The sequence below is a fragment of the Coenobita brevimanus genome, chromosome 68, assembly GCF_032717465.1.
Source record: "Coenobita brevimanus isolate Jiangsu-jjx chromosome 68, ASM3271746v2, whole genome shotgun sequence".
Classification (NCBI taxonomy): domain Eukaryota; kingdom Metazoa; phylum Arthropoda; class Malacostraca; order Decapoda; family Coenobitidae; genus Coenobita; species Coenobita brevimanus.
In genome coordinates this window covers 46,805,321-46,826,332 of record NC_137021.1, presented here as the reverse complement: position 1 = coordinate 46,826,332, position 21,012 = coordinate 46,805,321, and positions in this window count along the sequence as shown.

Below are 21,012 nucleotides of genomic sequence, written 5' to 3'. Positions count from 1 at the left end.
TATACAAATAGATAAGCTAGGCATAAGATATTACACAAATGAAACTTAAACTCTGTCTTCTCAAACGTTTCCGGCTACACACAACACATCTTCCCATGATCTGTTTTCTGTTTTACTCATTATCACTTACAAACATTTTTTATATTTTTTATAAATTTTGGATTGATTTTTCGAACTAAATTGGTTAACTGTATCCTTCAAAAACTATTCACTGTTACTGGGTTTTCTCAAGCTGTCTAAAATGTATCTACACGTACAGCGAATAAGTCACAGAATACAATAGTGGACTCAAAGATGCTATTTCACTTTGTGTCCATCAGGTGAACTCAAGTCAGGTACCCTTGAGTCTGGTGCATAGGAGTCTGGTGCAATTGGAGTCAGGTGCACTGGAGTCAGGTGCACTGGAGTCAGGTGCATTTGGGCTAGGTGCACTGGAGTTAGGTGCATTAAAGTCAGGTGTATCCAAGTAAAGAGCATTCGTCATGTGCGTATAAATCGGGTGCCCTCAAGTCAGGTGCATTCAAGTACGTGGGGTGCATGCAAGTAAGTGAGGTCAGATGTATTCAAGTATTTCAGGTGTATTAAAGTATTTCAGGTACATTCAAGTATTTCAGGTGTATTCATGTCAGGTACATTCAAGTATTTCAGGTGTATTCATGTCAGGTACATTCAAGTATTTCAGGTGTATTCATGTCAGGTACATTCAAGTATTTCAGGTGTATTCATGTCAGATACATTCAAGTATTTCAGGTGTATTCATGTCAGGTACATTCAAGTATTTCAGGTGTATTCATGTCAGGTACATTCAAGTATTTCAGGTGTATTCATGTCAGGTACATTCAAGTATTTCAGGTGTATTCATGTCAGGTACATTCAAGTATTTCAGGTGTATTCGTCAGGTACATTCAAGTATTTCAGGTACATTCAAGTATTTCCGATGTATTCAAGTCAGGTACATTCAAGTCAGGTGCATTCAAGTCAGGCACATTCAAGTCAGGTACATTCAAGTCAGGTACGATCAAGTCAGGTACATTCAAGTCAGGCACATTCAAGTCAGGTACATTCAAGTCAGGTACATTCAAGTCAGGTACATTCAAGTCAGGTACACTACATTCAAGTCAGGTACATTCAAGTCAGGTCCTGCTGCAGACGTTAATTTCGATCAATTTCGTTGCTATAAATAACGAGACACTGAACACTAACTTTTGCAACCCAGTGATGCCGTCTTCGGAACCCAGGAAATCTTTTCGGAATATTGTGTAAGTGTCACAATTTTCCGACTGTAAAGTGGAACGATAGTCCTGACCGCACCTGTACACCCTTGAACACAATTTGGCCTTCACATCTCTACCAGGTGTGACAATGGAAGGTGTTACACGAGGTATTTTTATGTGATGGCAATATGAAGCACATACAATATGTAGGACGGAGGGAAGGATATTCTCTGTCGCTTGAGAAGAAAGGTTAAAATAAGGAAGACGAGACACATTTGTTAGAATATTGTCAACAAAATGCATTGAGATCAGTCTGGCTTCACCACCACAGCCGGAGCTGGATACACGCGATACAAGCGACCGTTTGGGGTCCCCCCTCTTTCTAGAGGCCCCCAAATATAAATAATTAATTAATTAATTAATATTTCTCTTTCACATATTCACTTCAAATCGAAATGCAGTGGAAAAATAAGAAGAAATTAAGATCATATTTCGTATTCGTCTGGTGTATGTGCCATTAATCTATCTATCTATCTATAGCCCGACGCCCTAATCCCGCAAAGGGTGGCCGCAAACAAAACGCCTCCAAGTCGCTCTGTCACCCACCATTTGACTACCCTCCCTCAACTCACTCCCCCCTTCCTCATATGCCTCTCAACTCCATCCCTCCACCTCATCCACGGTCTACCCCTCCCTCTCCCTCCCTCCACCTCACCTACATACACCCTCTTGGTCAGTCGTTCATTCTCCGTTCTCTCCACATGACCAAACCACCTCAGTGTATTTCTCCTAATCTTCGCAACCACATCCACATTCACCCCACAACGTTCCATCACTTCATTCGTCAACCTGTCCCTCCATGTCACTCCACATGCTCCTCTCAAGTAACTCATTTCCACTGCTCTCACTCTTGACTTGTTCCCCTCTTGCAAGGTCCACGCCTCGCTTCCATACGTCAGGGTAGGGATCACAATACTATCATGCAGTGACTTCTTAACTTCCATACTCACCTCCCTATTTCTCATCATTGCTTTCAGTGAACCAACAACCTTCCTTCCCTGCTGTACCCTTTCATGCACTTCATCCCCCAGAGTTCCATCCTTACTCATCACACTAACCAAGTACTTAAATGCACTCACATTCTCCATATCCTCACCATCCAACCTCACTGTACATTCTGTAACTTCATTCCTCTCAAACACCAAAACTTTACTTTTGTTTACATTAACTTTCAGCTTCCTCCTCCTACACACTGTCCCAAATTCATTCACTAAACCTTGCAACTCCCATTCATCTTCACTCAACAATACTGTATCATCAGCAAACAGCAACACAGGAATCTTCCAAATCTCACCCTCGTTCATTAGAGCCACCCCCACATCCACTGCCCTACCTTGCACCTCCTTTACAATCCCATCCATGTATATATTAAACAGCCATGGAGACATCACACAACCCTGTTTCAGTCCTATATTGAGATCAAAGAACTCACTCAGCTCACCATCCACTCGCACCATAGCCCTAGCTCTTTCGTACATACTCTTCACAGCACTCAACAATTTCCCATCCACTCCATATATTCTTAATACCTTCTACATACCTTGCCTATCTATTCTGTCGTAAGCTTTCTCCAAGTCCATGAAGGCAGCATACACTTTCTTTCCCTTCTCTAGATACTTCTCCATTAAACATCTTAGAACAAATGTCTGATCTACACATCCTTTTCCCTTCCTAAATCCCCCTTGTTCTTCTCCAACTAGCTCCTCTGTCATATGCCTAACCCTATCAATGAGTATTCTACCATATATTTTACCAATCACACTAAGAAGGCAAATACCCCTATGGTTACCACACACTTCCCTCTCCCCTTTTCCTTTGTATAAAGGAACAATTATACCTGATTTCCAGTCCTCTGGAACCCTTCCCTCTTCCCAAGCCAATCTACACAACTTCCATATCCACCCCACAACAATCTCACCCCCATTAATACGGATAATTATTAATATTATTGTAATGTCTATACGGTTTTAATTGCCACCTAGTAAAATGCTGCTGGGAGTACCTGGTCGTGGAGTAGTGGTACGCTGCCTGACTCTCACCTGAGCTGTACGTGTACATTATAATCCCGCTTAGCACCCCCAAGGCCAGACCCAGCACTGTCCACCACATTCACCCAGGGTCGGGATTTATAAACTCTCCTAAACTTAATATATTATACGAATACTTGTGTACACGTGTATATTCACTCATGCAGCCACCAAACACTTCACAATCAAACCACAGTGAATAAAAAATCAAAATTGCCGTTTTTATTCTAACCTGGCCTAAGTTATTGTCCCTTTGTAGTTTATTTCATGTAGCTCCGTGGCAGAATAACACTGTACTGTGGCTTTACATCCTTTCCATTGCACCTCTTCGTGACTAGCATCATCATCTTACCTTGATCTGTTGTAACAGCTCTGCATTTAACATGTGGAGGAGGCAGTTTAAGGCACAGTTAGAGAAAAATGAGTACTGAACAAACCGATCTGTAAAAGTGGATAACTGTCATGCGGCAGGAACTGAAAGTTTTATGAGTGACCTGCCGACAGATTTGTACAAGTTCTGGAAGAAGACATTAACACTCGAATATGATGCTAATCACGAAGAAGTGCCATGGAAAGTATACAGAGCCACAGTACTGCCTAATTCTGTCACTGATCTATGTGAAATAAGATGCAAAAGCACGAAAATCTGGCCCAAGTTGAGGTGAAAGGAATATAATGAAAAGGGTATATGTGGGATTCTCCACCCCTACAGAAAAAAAAAGAAAAGGAAAAAAAAACAGCTAAAAATAGTCCGAAGATAAGAATAAAATGAACAGGTTACTGTATTGGAGGGATTAAGCTGGATCAAATATGGCGGATGGATTTCAGTAGTATACTCTGCTTACTTTACATTGGTTTAAAATTGTCATCCTTCCATCTTGACTGCGGAGTTATAACAACAGATTAACGCTCGAATATGATGCTAGTCACGAAGTGCTACAGAAGGGCTGCAGAGCATGAGCCAAGTTAAAGTGAATGGACTAGAGTAACAAAACGGCCAATACTGATACTAAAAAAAACATCCCAGCTATATTATGAATCAAATTTAGCTTGATAATTTGACCAAGATTTTTTTTTTTGGGGGGAGGGGGGGGATTATAAGCTGCTATGATTCACTCACTTTAAATGGCCCAAATTTTCGTCCTTTTGCCGCTTATTTCGCGTAGGTCAGCGGCAGAAAATGACAATACTGTGATTCTACATCCTTTGTGTAGCACTTCGTGACTAGCACCATATTCTAGTGTTAATCTCCTGTTGTAACTCAGTGGAAGGATGGCAATTTTAGGCCAAGGTAAAGTGAACAGGGTATAATTAAAACCAACAAATTAATCAGATTCATCAGGTAGGGCATTAGAATATAAATCAGAAAATATCATCCACGCACTGTATCCTTCCCCAGTATGCTCACACTTGCAGCATTTTATCTATTTTATTTTATGCTGAGAGAGAGAGAGAGAGAGAGAGAGAGAGAGAGAGAGAGAGAGAGAAAGAGAGAGAGAGAGATAGGAAAGGTGGAGGAAGGAGGCAGACTGAAGATGACAGTTTAATACCTACGTGTGACGGCTTTTGGGAGAGAGGGATGGAGGGAAGGTAATGGAGAGAGGGATGGTAATGGAGCGAGGGTGGGGGGGGGGAAGAGGGGAGCAGGAATATTTGCAGAGAGGGCCGGAGAATGAGGTGGTAGGAGCTGGGAGAGGAGGGGAGGGGTGAGAGATGTAATGTAGAGTGGGGAGGGGAGGGAGGCGGTGGAACTGGAGAAAAGAGGAAGTAGGGAGAGGTAACGGAGGGAAGAGAGAGGTCTATTTGAGAGAAGGGAGGAGGGATGAAGGGGCGTGTGCGGTCAGAGGCAGCAACATGAGAGAGAGAGAGAGAGAGAGAGAGAGAGAGAGAGAGAGAGGTAAAAACGAAAAAAAAAATGTCAGAAGGGAAAAAAGAAAGCGGGTGGGGAGGAGATTAAAAAAACGAGAAAAGGAAAATAATTATTTAAAAAAACAGAATTTTAATAAGCTAATGTGATTACAGCCGAAGAAAATGTTGTGCTCTCTCTCTCTCTCTCTCTCTCTCTCTCTCTCTCTCTCTCTCTCTCTCATGACATTCCTTGCTTTACTTCATCTGGTAAGGTAAGAGGGGAGACTATATTATTTCCTTCATACTTGCTCTATTCCTTTGATGGCTTTTGCAGACTTCCGTAACACTCCTTCCTCAGCAATTTATTCCACAAGTTAGCCCTCAATATCCTCTTGCATATTACTGATGCAACCAATGTCGATAATATAAGGGAAAAAATAACATGCAGGAGAATGCCGAGTTGCAATAATAATAATAAATCGCTGAGTAAAAGAAGCCACGAAGCCAACAACGGGATTTATAATATGGGCCAGATGCAGGTTATTTATTTCCTTGTATTATCCGGGATTGCATTAGTAACACACAAGAGGATATGGAGGTTTACTGTGCTGAGTAAGTCGCTGAGCAACAAGTGTTACTAAGCCTGCGAAAGCCACTTATAATATGATATGGAAAGATACTGAAGGCCTCCGTGAGAATAGTTTCGGCCCCTTGAGAATAGTTCTGCCCCGTGAGAATAATTCCGGCCCCGTGAAAATAGTTCCGGCCCTGTGAGAATAGTTCCGGCCCTGTGAGAATAGTTCCGGCCCCGTGAGAATAGTGGCGGGCCTCATGAGAATAGTCACAGCTCTTTGAGAGTAGTTCTGGGCTCGTGAGAATGGTTCCGGCCATGGCAAAACGAATACTTTTCTTTAATTTTAACCAAATTTGGTGGAAGAGTTGGCGGCTCCATCAAAACAAAGCTTCCTGCATTTGAACATACTTAGTCAAAGGTACAGGTTACAGGGTAAGGTCAAAGTTGATGACGCATTGTGACACTGATCTTTAAGATATTGTTCTGAAACACAGCAGGTGTCGTCATGGCCGACCCCTCAACACATCCACCAAATCTGGTTAAAATTGGACACAAACTGTTTGTTACCTCATGGCCAGAACTGTTCTCAGGGTCGCCGTGGGAATAGTTCCGGTCCTGTAAGAATAGTTCCGGCCGTGCCAACACGAACAGTTTCTCTTTGTTTTAACCAATATTGGTGGGTGAGTTGACGGATCACGCATGACAAAATTTACTACGTTTGGGCACAACAGATAAACGTCCAAAGTTAAAGGACAAGATCAAAGGTGATCGTACGTTGTGATGTTGACCTTTAAAATATTGGTCTGAGTAGGTTGCATCCTGGGCTGCCCGTCAACATCTTCATGAAATACTCGTATTGCTGAAATCGGATAAAATCTCTTCGTCATCTCAAGGCCAGAACTATTCTCATGGACATCGTGAGAATAACTTCGGCCCCAAAACGAAAACTTTTTCTCGTACGGAAAAAAAAAAAAAAAAAAAAGAACATAGTGGAAGGTCTGATAAATCGCTAGTGTGAAAAGTTACGGGTCTGAGCACAACAGGGTAAACTCAGAGTTGACGATGGACTGTGACGATGATCCTGAAAAACAGGTGTGGAAAAGAAAAGGCTTTGTCACGGGCCACCCTCAACACCTCCACCAAATCTCGGTAAAGACGGATAAAATCTCTTCGTTGTTTCTGGGCCGGAAATAATCTTAAGGTCACATAGTGAACAGTTCCTGCCCCGTGAGAATAATTCCCGCCGTGCTAGAACCAAGAGTCTTTCTTCGTTTTTAACTAAAAGGCAGGATCTGTTAACGGACCGCTCATAACAAGAGTTCCCTGGTTTAAGCAACGTCAAGGTTAAAGGGTAAGGTTAAACTTGAAGATGCCTTGGGTTCTAAAACACAGCAGGTTCCATCATGGCCTGGCCCTCTACACCACCACAAATTTTTGTAACATCAGTTATCAAACGTTCATCACTTCAAGGCCGGAACTATTCTCACTGCTAGTTTCAACCCCGTGAGAATACTTTGGTCATGCCAAAACGAACAGTTTAATATCGATGGTAACCAAATTTGGAAGACTGACGGCCAGCTCATAACGGAAATTACAAGGTTTGAGCACACTAGGCCACAGGTAAACTCAAATTTCATCATGCGCTGTGATGGAGATTTTCAAAATACAGGTCTGAAAAAGAGTATATTTCGTCATGGGCCGACCCTCAACACCAAATTTGGATAAAATCGGATAAATCTCTCAGACCGGAACTCTTTTCACGGCCACCAAGGGAATAGTTCCGGCCCGTGAGAACAGTTCCGGCCGTGTCATAAGGAACAGTTTTTCTTGGACTTTAACCAATACTGAAGAATCTATAATTGTTCCCTGGCCCAACCGGGATTCGAACCCGAGTCCACTGTGACAATGGACGACCTCCCTCATATGCCATCTTTTGTTATTCTGTTGATGCAGACTATTGTTATATTAAATTATCATCATCATCATCATCATCATCATTCTGCCTCTTCCCTAACCAAAGGCGGGATGAGGCGGGATTAAAAAGGAAAAAAAAAAAAAAGAAAAAAAACACGGCCAGGGGAAAAACTGATGAACAGCATAGCTAATGAACTGGGCCTGAGATACACTGAGAAAAATAAGGTATAAAACACACACACACACACACACACACACACACACACACACACACAAGACCTTATAAAGCCACCTATAGCAATGATTTACGTCTTACAGTAAACACAGGCGTCAATGCACCTCAATATAAAAGCACACACACACACACACACACACACACACAAAGACCTCATAAAGCCACCTATAGCAATGATTTACGTCTTACAGTAAACACTAATTTACAAAGGCGTCAATGCACCTCAAAATAAAGACACACACACACACACACACACACACACACACACACACACACACACACACACACACACACAAGACCTCATAAAGCCACCTACAGCAATGATTTACGTCTTACAGTAAACACTAATTTACAAAGGCGTCAATGCACCTCAATATAAAGGCACACACACACACACACACACACACACACACACACACACACACACACACACACAAGATCTCATAAAGCCAGCTACAGCAATGATTTACGTCTTACAGTAAACACTAATTTACAAAGGCGTCAATGCACCTCAATATAAAGGCCAAAACAGCAGGTAATCCAGTATTATGTGAGCGTCAGCCCTTAATTAGGTCACTGGCCAACCACTCAACAAGCAATTAGGGGACACTGTAGGGTAATTAGCTGGAGGACGTGGTAATTTATAGACGTGGAGTGCCGTCTCTCTCTCTCTCTCTCTCTCAGTACTTACCATCCACTTCGTGTTTCCATTTCCTCTCTTTCATTCCCTTTCCTCCCTTTATTCTCCTCCAAAACCTTCGACACATATTAACAGAACCACAAAATAATCTTAAGAACGTGTTACTTCATTCTAACTTATTTGCAGGTCACTTTTTTCTTCTTTTCCTTCATTACGTGATTCGACTGCTCATATTTTTCTGCGTTTTCTCTCTCCCTTTCCGTTTACTTCCGGTTGTTCACTCTCCCTTTTTCATTACTTCTTTCTTATCGTTTAAAGCCTCCTGCCCTAAGGGAAAGAGAAAGTACAAATAGGAATATAGGTTATTGTATATCGACTCTTTTATGCTTCCTCTTGATTTACATTTACACGAGTCTCCTTCCCTTTAATATTTACACGAGTTTCATTTAGTTATTACCATGAGTTACTTAGGCATTCACATTTATACGAGTTTCCCCTTTACTCCTTGCAATTCGACCCCGTTTTCTATTCAGTTGTGATGGTACAACGTATGCCCAAATAATACTTTTTTTTTTTTTTTTTTTTTCTGGTCCCAATTTCCCCGTTTTAATATTACCAGCAACAGTTGTCATCACGCCCGATGGGGGGGGTAGGAGGGGGCAGGGTTGGGGGTGACTGTTAACTGTTATTTAATCGATTACACAACATATCGTTTGAAATAACATCCGTGCGCTGGTTTGGTTTGAGTCATTCCGTTTCGCTTTTATTATACGATCAGGCCGGCCAGGCCTGCAATTCGTTGTGTGTGTGTGTGTGTGTGTGTGTGTGTGTGTTATTACCTACATTTTTTTTTTTCATACTTGATTTTGTTATATTTCTCTTGTTATACTTAAACTGTGATATACATTCATGGAACTGAACACTGAATGGGTTAATTCAGAACATGTTATACACTGAAGACGTTTATTGGGTTTGGGAAACAGATGTGGATATTAAAGAGAGAGAGAGAGAGAGAGAGAGAGAGAGAGAGAGACCGTATCGGAACAATTTTTTGTAACTAAGAGCTAATATTACATCTCTACGAGGGGAGGGAAGACGAGGAGGAGGAAGAAGAAACGGGAGGAAAAGGGGGAGAAGGAAGAAGACGATGAACAAGAAGAGGAGGAGGAAAAAGAAAAAACAAAGAAACACGAGGGGGGGCATGAGTAGAATAAACAGGATGAAGATGATGGTTACATAGGATTACATAGGAAAGCAAACAGCAACAGACATTATGGTCCTTTCGAGGAAGTTTGTTACAGAGAAGACTATGACTATAAGATCTAACTCTACATGCTGAAGGATAAGGATAGTAAAGCAAGAAGGCTCCCCCACCCCCAAACCCTCCAGGAAAAAGTGAGAAAAACCACCATGCAGCATGGAAAAACTGACATGGAAATTTCACAGGAAATATTGGAAAGGAAAAGTCACATTCTATAATACTTTGTCTATAAGCTACCCGTTTGAGTAACCTGAAAGAGAGAGTAATCAAATAAACTAATAGTTACAGCATTATATTATAGACGGGTACGTTGAGTTAATGGGGCGTCTGTAGACATAACGTGGAAACTACACACTGCACAGTGTGGATGTTTAGGGGTGGTGCGGCAGCCTTTCCTGGCGCTTTTAAGTTAGACAGCAGTCAATCAGGCCCTAGCTTCGTTCACTCCACTGAGACGAGGAGGAGGAGGAAGAAAAAGGAGATGATGATGTTGTTGATGAAGAAGAAGATGGTGATGATGGAGAATGAAAAAAAGGAAGAATGAAAGTAGAGGAAGAAGAAGGAAATGAAGAAGAAGGCTACTTCTTGAAAGCATCACTGTCTCTTCCAGTTTTCTTCGCTATACTCAAATTACTTCCCACAAAGGTTCATTCAACACTATAATTATTCCACAAAATTTCGCCCATGATTCTGTAATTATCCCATTAATTTCGTTCAGCTCAGCATTAATCATTCCACGATGCTTCGTTCAGCATGCTATAATTACCCCCACAAAGTGTCGTTCAACATGCTATAATTATTCCATAAGTTCGCTCAACATCCTATAGTTATTCCACAAAGTTTCGTTCAACCTGCTATAATTATTCCAGTTTCGCTGAGCATTGTCATTATTCCACAAAATTTCGCTCACCAAGTTATAATTATTGCAGAAAGTTTCGCTCAACGTGCTACAGTTATTCCATTAAGTTTCCTTCATTCTGTAATTATTCCACAACGTTTCGTTCAGCATTCAGTAACCATCCATATTATTTCGGTGAGTATTCCACATTATTTCGGATTCTACAAGCATTCACCAGGTATATATTGGTAATGTTTATGTTCCATAATGTTTCACAGGGTATACCAGAATTTCAAAAAAGTTTCGATGTTAGGGTTGCCATATCTGAACAGTCATAATACCGGACGCCTCCGCCGAAAGCCATGGTCCCCCCCCCAAACACAAACTTCGGGCTTTTGGCATTATGAAACCCTTATATATATATATATATATATATATATATATATATATATATATATATATATATATATATATATATACATATATGCTAGTACTGCATCCATCCATCCACCCACCCATGATCCATCATCCTGACATTTCAGATGACTGACCAGCCTCACTCATCCTTGAGTGGCATTACGTAAGCAATAAACCCCAACCATCCCTTCCTTGGATGTAAACCTGCACAGGCTCAATCCGATTGGAGGGCCACTTTAATCTTTTTACAATATATTGGAAAACAGGCAAAGCACAGAATTGGCAAGATTACGACTAAAATGGAACAACGCCTTAGATGCAGGATAAGACCATGAGAATAACAAATGCTACAGTGTAAAAATGAAAACTAAGCCAATAACTGTGTGCAATTACCATTTATTTTATGGCTATAACAGCACTAAGTAGAAAAAAAAAAAAACTCGTGGCTGAACAAGAGGAAATGGCAGGACATTTTACGAAGCTGCTAGCACTGAACCAGCCATGTTGGCAACACTTAACAGCTGACAAAAACAACGAAAGTCTCTCTCTCTCTCTCTCTCACACACGTTATTACAGGGTTTAATGGTATATTAAATTTTTCGAGAAAAAGTGATGGAAGCTGAAATTCCGGACTTTTGGATAATTTTTAAAATTCCTTGCGAACGAAGATTTTGACACCTAAATGCAGGGCATGTCCGGGAAAATCTGGACGTATGGCAACCCTGTTCGATGAGAATGTTGTTTTTATTTTCCAAAATTTTTCACTCGGTATTCTATGTAAATTCCATTTAGTCTGGGTCAGCTCATTAGAATTTCCGAAGAGCTTTTTATTTTTTATTTTTTATTTAATTTTTTTTTTTTTTTTTGGCGTCTGAGTCATGTTTTGGTTATTTATGCACCTCATGAGAGAGAGAGAGAGAGAGAGAGAGAGAGAGAGAGAGAGAGAGAGAGAGAGAGAGAGAGAGAGCGGTGAATGGAGTAAGAAAAAAGAAAGCGAGGATTGTAGTAAAGAAACTGGGAAGGAGAAAGGGGAGGAGAGTGAGAGGCAGCAGGGAGGAAGAGAGTGAGATGGAGAGATGGAAGGGAGAGACAGAAGAGAGCCAGGGCGGAGGAAAGATGAGGGAAAATTGGAGGGATGGAAGGGAGGAAAGGGGAAGGGGAGAGGGAGGAAGGGGAGAGGCGGCGGGAGGAGGGAGGGAGAGTAATCATGTTCTTAAAATTACTTGCGAGAGTTTGCTTGTGATCTTGAGGGGTACACACAAACACACACACACACACACACACACACACACACACGGTCCTACTTACACACACACTTTTCCGCAGTATGCCTTAAATTATTTTGTGTTGTTTCTATCTCTCTCTCTCTCTCTCTCTCTCTCTCTCTCTCTCTCTCTCTCTCTCTCTCTCTCTCTCAATATGTATGTATATATATTCCTAAAATCATCTTTGTCTGCTTCCACCTTCCCTCGTACAATTTCCTTTCGTCGTCATCTTCATACTCTTCTCATTCCTCCTTTCCTCCCTATCTTCCCCCTCCCTCCCTCTCCCTCTCACCCTCCCTCCGTCTTCTCTCCACCACTCCCCCTGTTCACCCTCTCCCTCACATTTCCTCACTCTTCTCTCCCTCCCTCCCTCTCTCATCCTTTTCACTCACTCTTCCCTCCGTCTTCCCTCCACCCCTCATTCTCTCAGTCCTCTCTTTCACTCTCTCTCCTCTCTCCACCCCTCTCTCCCTCACCCTCCCTCCTTCCCTCCACGCCTCCCTCTCTCACAATGTATTTTGCTTTAATCAGTAACACACCAACTTATTAGGTCCACATCACACCCACCAGGCTTACCAGAGAGAGAGAGAGAGACAGACAGACAGACAGACAGACAGACAGTGACAGAATTTTGTATTGGAGGAGGATATAAAACCTGAAATTCGACCCATTGGTTCATTATCACCTCCATTCTTGGTCTATCTCAGGCCTCTCAATTATAGCCTAAGCTCTTTATTTTTTATTCCTGCAAGCTTCAGGACTTTTATTTATCTATTGAGTGACACTTCGCACTGAAGGGGTTACATTTATAACCTTTATTTCCATCACATTAACGAAAAATATACTCACGGCCATACATTTTTTTTTTTTTTTTTATGACGGACAAGCCACTTTTCACATTTACAGACTCCAACTAAATTATCTAAGTATTCTGTCTCCTCTTTATCTTCCTCTTGTTTCCTCATCACTCCATCCCTACCTTCTTAGTTTATTTTATTTCTTACGAGTACATTTATCGCTTCCTCGGACTGTTTCCTTCCTTCCTTCATCCTATCTTTCCTTCTTTCCGTCCTTCCTTTCTTCTATTTTCCCTTCTTTCCGTCCTTCCTTCCTTCTATTTTTTCCCTCCCTCCTTCCTTCCTTACATTTCCTCATCATCCTTTTATTAATCTTCTTTGCTTATGCTGAACATGGCTGATCTGTTTGGAGTTAAGATGACGATGATGATAAAGATGATGAAATGATGAGGGCGACGATGTGATGATGACGATGACAATAACTGGCAATGACGAGGACGAGGATGAGGACGATGCTGATTTTGAATGCATGAAAAGTAGAAGAAAAAGAAGAAAGAAGAGAAGGAAGATTTAAAAAAAAAATGCGAGAAGAATGAAGGGTGGAAAGAAGAGAAAGGTTTACTAAGAAAGAAAGAAGAAAGGAAGGACAAAGGAGGTAAAGAAGAGAGAAAGGAGAAGCCAAGGAAGAGAGATGGAGGGAAACGAAAAGATGGAAGAAGGAGATGGAGACAAATCGATACTCGTAACAAAAAGCTAAATTAAGAAATGGATAGGAAAATGTAATAACAATATAATAAAATGAAATGATTATCTTGCTGCTAACAACGCCCATATATTCATATTATCCTTTTCCTTCTACAATTCCTTTCTCCATCTTTACTCTTTTCTCTTTTGTCTCATCTTTGCCCACTGCATTTACTACAGTACGTTTACAAAAACATGGTCTAGAATTTTGTCCATTTGCAGCTTAATTTACATATTTCAGGGACAGAAAAAAAAAAAAAAAAACAATGGTACAGGTCCTCACTCTTTTCATAGCACTTCTTCGTGACTAGCATAATTTTCTTGCGTTAATCTCTTGTTACAACTCAGCAGTGACGATGGTGGCAAGGCAATTATAGGTAAGTTAGAGTAAAAGGAGTATAGTGGTCAATATGATTAGGGTGATGGTGATATCGACTGGGGGTATGCCCGCTGTGAGTTTGGTGTATCAATTTTGTACTTTTTTTTTTTTTTTTTTAAATCCAGGGAAGACTAGATTAGGTTAGGTTTATGGTCTTAGTGTTAGTTTAAGTTAGTGTGTTAGTCAGTTAGGTTAATCTGTTAAATTAGGTCAGGTTAGGGTAGGCTAAGTTAGAGTATAAAATAGGAAAAATGGAAAAAATGATCATCCTGGGAAATTCAAAACAAGCGCGTAGTGCAAAAAATGGTACACAGAAGGGAAATCCAGTATGTCCGGTATTTTAGGTTATAATTAATCCAAACATATGCGATGAATATCTTACATATATATTACCATTACTGAAAAGACGGATTTGGAAATAATTTTTAGGAATGTTGTAATGAGTCAGCATTATTGAAACTTGTAATATTTCTGCTAAGACTGACACCCCCTCTTTTCCAATATACTGGATCCGGACCTGATGATGGTGATGGTGATGATAAAAAAAGACACAGGAAAAAAGGGAGAAGAAAAACAAAGAAATCAATGAATGCAACAGAAATATATGAGTAGGAAGGGAAGAAAAGACTGGAAAGAAAAGATTCCAACATTTTATGAAGGCAGGGAATAGGAAGAAAAGACAAAGATAAAAATGTGTGTGTAATTCTTTCCTCGTCAACGCAGTGCCATGATGGAGCAACAATATTATCAAACTTCTGACCCGACACAACAATTTACAACTCTGAAAACTTGATGACAAAAAGCCTTCATTTTCACTCTCATTTACCATTCTCTCTCTCTCTCTCTCTCTCTCTCATTCTACCCTTCTTCACGCCCTTCCCCTCCACTTTCACTTTTTCCTCCCTCTCTCTCTTTCCTTTTCCCTTCTTCGTCATGCCTCTTTCTCTCTCCTTTCCCTCCCTTACTTTCATTTTCCAAAATCGTTTATCCCCATCCCCGTCTCCTTCCCTCCTATCCCTCTCTCCCCTCTTCCTCCCTCTTTCCTCCTCCCTTTCTCCTCTCCCACCCTCCTTCCCCCCACTCTCCTCTCCGTCCCTCCCTCCATCTTCCCTCTCCTCTCCCTCACTTTCTTCTTCCCTCTTTCCTTCCCTATCTTCTTCCTCCCTCTTTCCTTCCCTTTCTTCTTCCTCCCTCTTTCCCTCCATCCCTCCTTCCTCCCACTCTCTTCTCCCTCCCTCCCTCCTTCCTCCATCTCTCCTGTTCCTCCTTCCTTCCTCCCTCTCTCCTTCCCTCCCTCCCCAACCCCAAGAAAAAAACATGCAACAAACACTAGCCTGTCGCTGATCACACTATGGCAAGCAAAGTCGCGGCAAAAAGTGGATTTGTTTTTTGCTTTTTTCTTCCTGTGCTTTATGTCAGCATCATGTTTACATTATGGCGGCGGCAGCACCAGCCTGAAGGGCAATGGCTTGGACGATATGTTTATTCTGCATTATTTTTGCCCAAGGATGGTTTTCCCCAAGCTGGCATCAGGTGCCTGCGCGCACGCATACACACACACACACACACACACACACACACACACACACACACAACCAGGAAGAGGTAGGCATCACTTGCATAAAACAGGTGTTAACAAGCATTAAAGTTAAGCGACGTCGTTGGGCAAAACTCCTCCGCACCGATTAACTGGATTTTATGGCATTGTTGCTGGTATGTCACCACGCGATTTTGTTCAACGCGATTTTGTTGAACAAGATTCTGCGAACACGATTTTGTCCTATGCGATTTAGTTCAACGCGATTTTGCACAAAGCCATTTTGTTCAACGCGATTTTGATCAATGTGTGGTTGGTATCCAGGAGTGAAGGGGCTAGTGATGGTTGTGTGTGATGTGTGTGGGTGAAGGGGCTAGTGATGGTTGTGTGTGATGTGTGTGGGTGAAGGGGCTAGTGATGGTTGTGTGTGATGTGTGTGGGTGAAGGGGCTAGTGATGGTTGTGTGTGATGTGTGTGGGTGAAGGGGCTAGTGATGGTTGTGTGTGATGTGTGTGGGTGAAGGGGCTAGTGATGGTTGTGTGTGATGTGTGTGGGTGAAGGGGCTAGTGATGGTTGTGTGTGATGTGTATGGGTGAAGGGGCAAGTGATGGTTGTGTGTGATGTGTGTGGGTGAAGGGGCTAGTGATGGTTGTGTGTGATGTGTGTGGGTGAAGGGGCTAGTGATGGTTGTGTGTGATGTGTGTGGGTGAAGGGGCTAGTGATGGTTGTGTGTGATGTGTGTGGGTGAAGGGGCTAGTGATGGTTGTGTGTGATGTGTGTGGGTGAAGGGGCTAGTGATGGTTGTGTGTGATGTGTGTGGGTGAAGGGGCTAGTGATGGTTGTGTGTGATGTGTGTGGGTGAAGGGGCTAGTGATGGTTGTGTGTGATGTGTGTGGGTGAAGGGGCTAGTGATGGTTGTATGTGATGTGTGTGGGTGAAGGGGCTAGTGATGGTTGTGTGTGATGTGTGTGGGTGAAGGGGCTAGTGATGGTTGTGTGTGATGTGTGTGGGTGAAGGGGCTAGTGATGGTTGTGTGTGATGTGTGTGGGTGGAAAAGCCTCTCCTGTGCTGAATAAAACCGCCTGCAGATGGAAACAATAAATTACAACGCCCTGACACCCGCCCTCCGCCTCACACTGTGTTGTGGTCTTAGTGACTCCCAACACAACGAACACCAGTGTTTTAACCATGTATTATACGGTACTTATTACACTTAACTATATTTTCTTTAAGTCCTGCTTTGAAGGATGGTATAATTTTCGGGACATCGTCCTATACCGTTGATACAGCCCTTCGTGTGTGTGTGTGTGTGTGTGTGTGTGTGTGTGTGTGTGTGTGTGTGTGTGTGTGTGTGTGTGTGCGCTTCAACTCCTCCTAGGGTATTTGATGGATCTGAATGAAATTTTCCAGGTAAGTTGGTCGGGTTACTGAGAAAGTTTTCCACTACATATAAATTTCCCAGCATGATTTATAAGACGGTCAGTGCCACTCACCAGATAAAAAATTCTCAGTAGTGACAGGATGGCAGATATGGCTTTGGTATCAGTGTGCATATTGTACAGTGGACTTTGATACCTAATGTGATATTTAGGGAGCAGGACCCCCTGGTTGATTCTCCAAGGGGGGTTCCCCCCCCCCCGAAATAAAAACTGTCAAAACAGGGTAAAGTGTGCACATGGTTTTCCGACGAAATCGGCATACATATGGCAGTGCTGGGTATGCAGTGTCCTTGTCTTCTCTGAATGCACAGCAAGAAACATCGTTACGAAATAGGCGATACAAAGGGATTATTCCCCCGAGACAGACTTAGACAGATCATATAGCCCTGCTAGGGTGGTGGCAGAGCGCTACCTCTCCCAGCAAGGCAGCTACTGGGCGGGGCGCGAACTCTCGACCTCACGGTCTCGAGTCAAGCACTCTACCACTGAGCCATCCTGCTCCCCTAGGCGTTACAAGAACCTTGAGGCGAACAGAAATACGATCCTGTGAAGAAGCAATCACTGGCACACACAGCCACCAGGAAGGGGTGTGATGGCCAGGAATAAAACCAGGATCAGCGAGAAGGAAATGAAATTAACTCTTTGAATCCGGTGGCATATTTTACCTTACTTTTGTTACCTACAGACGATTTTCTTGGGATGAGTTTGTCGGACGGATACAGCCTTCCTTTACCCCTTGACTACACACAGGTGTTGCCCAAGCTGAATAAAACCGTGTGTAGTGGCAGGAATAAAGCCTACCCTGCTACTGCCCCCGTGCCTGCCCTAACACTGAGGGAAGGCAGACAGGCGTATACACACACCAACACCAGGGCAATGCTCGCCTTCACCAGTTTATGTCTGCTCTTAAAAACCAACCACGTTTACCACCACACACATGTACACTGTCGTGTGTGCATAACTACATATGTGCACACTATAATATCATAATAAAAACCAACCATGTTTACCACCACACACATGTACACAGTCGTGTATGCATAACTACATATGTGCACACTATAATATCATAATAAAAACCAACCATGTTTACCACCACACACATGTACACAGTCGTATATGCATAACTACATATATGCACACTATAATATCATAATAAGAACGCAACTACTTATGTGATTCTTTAAATACACACACGCATGCATTCATAAAAACACACAGGCTTTGCACACACGCACTTGCGCGCTCGCACACAGGCACGCATGAATCTTGGCGAACAAGATTAGGGGTATACGGGGAGATATGGAGGGAAGGAGGAGGAGGAGGAAGAGGAAAAAACGAAGAGTAAAATGAGGAGGCAGGAGAGAGAGAGAGAGAGAGAGAGAGAGAGAGAGAGAGAGAGAGAGAGAGAGAGAGAGAGAGAGAGAGAGGACAAAATAATAAAGCAGAAGGATAAGAGAGGAAGAGAGGTAGGGCATGGAGGGAGGGAAGAAAAGTGAAATGATTGGGAATGAATGAGAGATAGGGAGAAAGGAACGATGGGAGGAAGGGAGAAAAAAAAAACAATCCTGAGGACAGTGGGAGGAAAAGGGATAAAGAGAAGGACGAAGAGGGAGAGAGATAAAAAAGAGGTATGGGGGGAGGTAGGGAGACAGAGAAGAGAAGGATGGATGGGAGAGAATAAAGGAAGGAAGGAAGAAGGGGAGGAGCAAAGAATATTAGGAAAGAGGGAGGAAGGAAACGTGGGAGGGAGGAAGGAAGACAAGAAAAACAAAGAGGAGAAAGGAAGAGCGAGAAGGAGGAAGGAAGAGGAGAAGGGAGCGAGGGAGGAAGGAAGAGGAGAACGGAGCGAGGGAGGAAAAGGAAGAGAGAGAGAGAGAGAGCAGTAAGGAAGGCAGACCAGACTGGAGTGCATGGTAAACCTCCTCCTCCACAATGGAACATGGAATGAAGGTGATAATGAGAGAGAGAGAGAGAGAGAGAGAGAGAGAGAGAGAGAGAGAGAGAGAGAGAGAGAGAGAGAGAGAGAGAGAGAGAGAGAGCCGAGTCTAATGGTGTAACTTTAACCTTGTAAATAACGGCTCCAGTTATCACAATATTTGCACATTATTAGGAAAATGTTTTATATGTTACATGCACATACCTTGGCCATGTGGAGACCATGGTGAATGAGAGACTGACTAGAAGAGTGTATGTGAGTGAGATGATAGGCGAAGTGGGAGCGGGAAACCCAGGATGGGATGAAGGGATGGAGTGGAGAGATATGAGAGGGGGGGGGTGAGTTGGAGGGGGCGTGAGACCGAGGATGAGATGGAAGGATGAGTGGAGGAATATATGAGAAGGTGTGAGTTGGAGGGAGGGCAGCTTAGTGACAAAGAGCAGAGAGACATGTAGGAGATTTGTTTGTGGCCACCCCTTATGGGATTAAGGCGTCTAGCTATAGATGGATACATTATATACTTTATCACTGGCCACTGGTGCTTATTTGACTATGATAATATGAAACACCCAATCTTATACCATTCCTTTAAAAGCGTAGGAATCCGAGGCTAGGCTGCTGTATTTATGGAGTCATGATTATACAGTAACTTACAGCAACTGGCAAGAATTTCGACCTCTCTCTCTCTCTCTCTCTCTCTCTCGGGTGTGGCAATGTAAGATGTCACAAACTATTTTTAAGACAGCAACATGAAGCATGCAACAAAAGACCCTGAGAAGGAAGGATGTTGTCTGTCTTTTGGGGGGAGGACTGAGATATATGCAAGACAGGGTACAATGCTGCCAGAGAACTGTGGACCAAGTGTTGCTGATGGCTGAACTTAATGTAGTAAAAAGAATTATTAATATGTAGCAATTAATATTTTCCGCCAGCCATTTTGTTCTTCTCTTTTTAAGTTCTGATAATGACTAATATTATTTTGAAGTGCTTTATGAGTGACTGTATGAAGACAAATGAAAGATAGATAATACACGACTTATGCTTGGGAGGTTATGCAAAAACAGCTCCTGATCGTTTACAAATATTCTCCAACTAAGCCTTCAGTCCACACACATCTTTATTCATGGACATTCACATTCTCTCTCTCTCTCTCTCTCTCTCTCTCTCTCTCTCAGAGCAGATATAATAGCAGAGAATAGGACCATAAGCCTGCCTCCCACTACACCCCCAGGCGTCAACAACCTCTGGGGGAATTAGCACAGAAGGGGGTCTAGGTCACCCCTGGGGGCCATTCCCTCCAAAGAAACCATCTAACCATCATGGAGAGCCAGACCACCAGAAGCATGTGCTGTATACTGTGCACAATTCATATATTTGCCTTTGCACAATGAAAGGTTAAAGTTAATATTCCTTGTCCTTTGGTATCCCACCTACCCACCTAGTGCAGTGTCTCAGCAACAGCAGGATGACGCAGAAAGTTTACACAGACAGACTGACGGACACAAGCTTTAAGTTATATAATTTCTCACTCATTATACCTACCTTTCTCTCTCTCTCTCTCTCTCTCACACACACACACACACACACACACACACACACATGCAGATGCACTCGAATACACACACATAAAACATACACAAAAACATACAGTATACATGCACATAAATATACACAAACAAACAAACACATTACGTATACACATACAGCAAACATCGTCTGAGCATACACACATTATCGTCCATACACACATGAACACAATTAATCATTTAAATAAACACTCAAAAACAAACCTCCTACACACTCAAAAGCGTTCTTTCATTCAGTTACTTTCACACAAGACAACACAACAAGCAAACGTACATAACAAATACATACACATTTAAC